The sequence below is a fragment of the Corapipo altera genome, unplaced genomic scaffold, assembly GCF_003945725.1.
Source record: "Corapipo altera isolate COAL_440 unplaced genomic scaffold, ASM394572v1 53, whole genome shotgun sequence".
NCBI classification, from domain to species: Eukaryota; Metazoa; Chordata; class Aves; order Passeriformes; family Pipridae; genus Corapipo; species Corapipo altera.
The window spans coordinates 8,323,494-8,329,493 of NW_020884900.1; the positions used below are offsets into that span (position 1 = coordinate 8,323,494).

General features: G+C 35.4%; 1 protein-coding gene across 3 annotated transcripts in view; it reads right to left on the reverse strand.

The window, feature by feature from the left end:
* The window catches only part of LRMDA (leucine rich melanocyte differentiation associated), a 643,108-nt gene that overhangs the window by 496,430 nt on the left and 140,678 nt on the right, over positions 1-6,000 (reverse strand). The window lies entirely within an intron of this gene.

Genomic DNA, 6,000 nt, shown 5'->3' on the forward strand with positions numbered 1-6,000 from the left:
AATTTGAGGTACTTGCACAGTTGCCAAACCACCAATATTCATTTCACTAGGCCCCTTTCATGTGGTTTTATAAACGATTGAGCACCACAGCACTGGAAATTCTTCTATGCCATTCATCAGATGTTTTATCAAAACTGTTTGAAGATTTGCAAAGTATACTGCACAGCTTATGTATCTAGACACTAACAAGTGAGATGTCTTAATACATATAAAATTTGAGTTTGAACATTCTTATGTTACAATGCAAACTGTTTTGAAATTTTATTTCATGGTGAAACACTGTATGTCCTGGCATACTACTCAGCTAAAAGTATGCTTATTAATAAAAACCACTCAGAAGAACTCCATGATTTAGATGAACTCTCTGCAACTAGTACTAATATTAATAATTACTAGTGTTTTTAATGTCATGCTACTCTCTCGGTCCCTGTTTTCAGTTGCAATAGTAAGTGGAATCACTGTTTTCTCATACCCAAGATGCATTAACATGTTCTTTAAATCAGCTTTGCCATAGGATATCCATTATCTGCTATCCCAGCCCTCTTTCACTCTTCTCCACTCTGCAAGAGGACTAATGGACTCTTCCAACACATCCTTAATGTGCTCACATGATGCCTTTTCAAATGTATTTGAAGAACCTGCAAACTAACTAATTACACCCCTTCTCTCTTCTTAAAAAAGAATGTGCAGAAGCACAGTGGGTATGGCTTTTGAATCCATCTTGCTCACCTGTACCAGCTGGTATTCATGCTTCTCATGGATCTAGTTTTCAAGAATGCATTGCAACAAACTTACATGCACTTCACAAGACTCATCTACATTTAAAATACCTGAGCATTTTGCTTCATCACCCAAAACAAAAGCAACCTTTAAATCAAAGTAGAACATTTTAATGTTAGTTACTTAGCAATTCCATATTCACAGATTGAGCTTTCTCAGCTCTCCTATGGTCTTCAGCTGTTGATATGTACAAAATAAAAAGGGAAATCACACTATAAAATCATTGATTAAAAATGCAGTAAATGTTTTAATGTGTGCCAATAGAAACTGGATTTTGCAAAGTCCCATCTATTCTTAGATTATGGGTGCCTATGTTAGCATGGTCCTTTTTAATAACTTGGCTAACTACAAGCATTCTGACAAAAAATAATAATAAAGCTTTTCTACATTGTTTCAGATGGTAGGACTCCCAACGGTCTTTACTTTTGGAAACTGTATACTCAACAATCCCCAGTTCTTGATCATGACAAGTAGAGCCTCACATGTTCCTATGTCCAGTCCATACAACCTTTAGCAAGGAGGATGATTTAATCTGACAAAAGGATGAAAGACAAAGACAAGCTTGGGGAGGAAGTAGGAACAAAAATGAGAAGAGGTCATAGAATTTGTTCTTTTCCATTTGTAAAGGAATCACAAAAGCATCTTGATTGGAATCAAGAGTCAGAATTCAAAGCTGTTTTTACGTTATTTCTGTTTCAGAGATTAACAGTAACTTAATTAGAAAAGCAGGAATAAGAAAAGGATGCTTTATTGACATTTCTGCAAGTATATAAAAGGAATATTTTACCAGCAAAAAGTTTTCTTTGTGCACAGTTTGTATATACTGTTGAGAGTGAACAAAAAAGGTTCCTTTTATAATTTCAAAATCAATCGTATTTTTTGACTGCTTGAAAGGATATTTTTTCCAGATGTTTTAACCTAAATCAGACCTGCTCTGGAGAAAGAAAGGCCTCACACACACAATGAGTTCTCAAAACACTCTCTCTGCAATGCTCAATACAGAGCATACAAGGAATGGTTAAAACAAAAGTTCTTCTGCCCCTTAAATTTCCATTTTTAAGAAGAAGGCTGTTTTCATCATTTCTCTTCACACAACACACGTGTTCAATACATAAATAAGCAGAGACACACATGAACTAAACACATTCATACAATAGATCTAGGTCTCACCACTCTGGAACTGTGCACAAAAGTTCAAATATAGAACCAGATACCATGACAATAAATGATACTCCAGTGATTAATATCTAACCCAAAGTCAGCACCTCTGAACTATATCCCTGTTCTGTCTTTTATTTCTAGTCTCAGCTTTTCAATACCTCAGTTTGTTCAGTATATAGAAAAAAAAACACAGTGCAATAATAATTTCCACTAACTGGTAGGTTCAGTCTGAAAGCTTAATCCATCATTCACTCGAAAAATTTCAGATAAGAAGTGCTTCATTAAATCTGAAGAGCAATTGCTCTATACATGTCTCTTGCATTTTGTCCCATCTTTATGCACTCCATAACCTTCATCCAAAATTACATTAATTTTAGGTATACAATCCTTTGTGCTGAACCTACCACTGAGATATTGGCAGTCAGGAGAAAAAAAACCTGTGGCCTGTGATTTACTAGAAGTTTTAGACAACACCTGCCGATTAAGAAAAAAAGGAAATAAAAGCTGACATAAGAAGAAAAAGACACCTAACAATAATTTCAAGAGTTTTTGGTGTTTTTTTTCTGGTTTTGTTTAGTTTGTAGTTTTGGGGTAGGCTTCTGTTGTTTGGATTGGTTTGGGGGATTTTTTTTTAAAGAATTATACAACAGGAAATTATTTCAATGAAACACATTATGCTCTGCACACTATGTAGCTGAACACTTATGTACCAGATGACACACAAAGCACATCATGCTGACTTCCTCTCAGAGCACACACAGGGATATTTTTTTGCTGTAAATCAAAGGCTAGGCTCCCTTGTTTAATTAGCTGTACATGTGTGAAAATGCCAAGTACACAAAAACTGGGATTCTAATTGCTGTTATTCTGAGACATCTAAAAAGTCTTCATCTCTTATATTTGCTGTCAGATTATCTAGAAACTTGTAATATGTTTTTTTTAATTAAAAACAATAGACATAGCATCTGCTTATTTTATGGAAATTATATATTTCAAGAGAAAAAAATTGTTTATAATTAGTGCAATTGTATAGAAAATGACTGAAATTTTACATTCAATGCTACACTTAATTTGCTATTTTGTCCAGGAAGTTACTACAAACTTTGTTAAAACATGATGGGGATGTGAGTTTCAGAACTCAGTAAAATTTCTTGAAGGCTATAACAACCCTTGAAAAATGAAAGAAAATAATTGTTAAACCTAAGACATTATTCAATACTGAAATACCTGAAAGTCTGTATCAAATTAAATTTGAAGAATCCTGAAAATTTAGGTTGAGAATGTTTGAGATCACTACATACAAAACATTACAGTTACCCACATTTCTATTTTTCATGTTTTTCCCCATGTTAATCCAAGTCCAAAAGGGATGGGAGTAAGGCAGTAGAGAAAGACTGATCCCACAGATTACAACCCAAAGCAGACCTGCTGTTTCTTAGGGGTTGTCTTCCACAGTATAATGCAATTCTTTTTCCTGCAGCTGTGCCAGGGTCTGCACTGTTGGTTCACAACAAGCTTGGGTGTCACACAGACTTACCCTGAGAGGGTTGCATAGTTGTGCACTTTCTTGTTATAAGTATGTTATGTAGTTTTACAAGAAAATGGAACTACTGAACAGGGTCAGCCATACTGAAGAATGGAGCCTGCTATTCTCAAGTACAATGGTTTGATATAGATAAAAACCAAAATAGTCCTTTGTTCGGGGTTACAGATCAGAAAAAGGATGATAGAAAAGTCAGAAAGCAAGAGTGAAGTACAGGCTTCTACGAGTACCAATCAAGTACAAGGCTTTGTTATACTCAGTATTGAATATCTCCTATTCAAAGATCCCATGGCTCATTAGGGAAAGCTTCAACAGGTAGGTAAGTCTAAGGATCAGCATAAATTAGGCAGCATGCAGTAAAATAGGGTTTAGCATTTTGGTTAGCATTTCTGAACACTGAATGAGTGGCAACTCCACTAAGCATTTAAGAAAGTGGACACCAGACTAATTTTCATTTTAAGCAAAAGCTCTTGGAAAACTAAAAGCACATTGCATAAAACTACTAGAGCACTGGTACTGCACTCAGAGATTGTTTACAGGGTAACAAGCGATAGATAACTTAGATTTAATAGATTTTCTACCGAACTGTAGAAAATATTGTGGGCCCAACACTCATTTTGATTGTCATGGCAACACTGGGTGATATTGTCATCTTATAGCAAGCACAAGTTGCATCAATAAATAGTGGTTACTGTCAGACAACCTATACACTGACACTTGCTGTTCATCATACTTTTATTTTCACATGCAAAGAGCAACAAAGTTATGGTCTATTTTTGGTGGTAGTTTGATAACATTGATGGAAAAATGTGCAATTCAATTAGCAGTCAGACAAGTATCTGTCATAGATAATAACTTCTTATGTCAGGGAATCTACATACTGATCAATGTGAAGCCATGTGCAATTGCTTATACCAATCATAAATCACTTTTTATTGATTGGCATTCTGAATCCTTGACATAATTAGAAGCTATAGAATGGGTCACAAGATAATGCTGTGCATGTCCATAAGTCCTTTATTTTCAGGCCTTTCCGTAATCCATTGCTTTCAGGTTTTGCTGCCAATGGGGGAACGCTTTTTATTTTTTATTATTAGAAATTAAGCATGAACTGCCACCTGATAAATCACCATGATAGAAGTTAAAATGGGAATTTCCCGTGCCTGCATTTGATTCCTGTATGCGAATGCAGACTTGCCTACATCCTGCTCATAATCTGATTTATACACCAATTTATTTTATACATTAGGCACACTGTATGCAGTCTGACTGATGCATAAAAATTTCATGCAAAAAAAGACTTACTTGCACACAACTGCTTTTCAGTTATTATTACCCCTTCTGGTTAGCATCACAGAGTAGGTAGGACAAATGACTTGATACAGTGCACACATTTTGCCCACTATACAAACATTTTGATTGGTACCTATTTCACTTCACTTTTAGCAGACTCTTGAATAGCTTAACAGCTCTATCTTTAAAGGGATCACATATGACATTTTTTGTAAAGCCCTCTGTGCTGACAACCCCCTACCACTCCCACACACAAATTTTCCTATGTACACATATAAGACATGGGGTTTATTCTGTAGTGTAATTCAAATAACTGAGCAAGACGCAGTAAGGGAGAATACTGTTGCTAATTTTCTGATTATCTTCATATGCTTCTTGCGCTATTATCAATCAAACTGAAGATATGTTTTTGCACATCTTTTATTTAGGAAAAATCAGCAAGAAATGCATCTTTCTATATTTTCCATTTATTAGAAGTCTCCTTTCATCCAAGAAATATGAGACCTGAAATAAATTGTACCATCCTGCTTTTTTTTTTATTCAAATCCTTGCCAGTGCTAGGCAGTATGCTAATGAAAACAGGTTGATAAATGACTCCCTGATATTTTCCAGACATTTTTCTCTCAGAAGTGCTCTAAACTGATGTAGCTCAAAGAGAATAAGGCGCATTAAGTCATTATATCAATTTTTGTTACCCAGATACTTCAGTCCCAGTTAAGAGCTGACAGCCAATATAAAACAAGGCAAGGGCATCATACGACTCCATCGATCAAACCTTGTCGTAGATAGATTGCCTATTACACAAATAGAACCAGCAGATTCAGTTTGTAGTTTTATGCTCTCCAATTAAAGGATAACAGGGTACTTTCCCATAAATCTGCTAATTGCAACTGAATTAATTTAACAAATTTTGCCAAGCACAGAAAAAAGTGATTGGTTAAGCTAATATAAACTAGTACAGGTTGTCACAAAGGAGGTTCCATAACAGGCTTTTACTATACCTTTACTGGGCAAGGTGTCACAAGCATTTAACTCCACTGGGGTTCTCTGGCAACAGACAGCTGACAACCATAAAACATTGTACAAATAGGAGATAATTTATTTGGTGTACTTCCCCCCACCCCCAAACCATGGAATAACGTCACCTTTGCACCTAATTAATGTTTCTCTCTAAGCAGGCTGTTTTTCTGAATCAGTATTATACAAGCAAAAGCACTAGATCA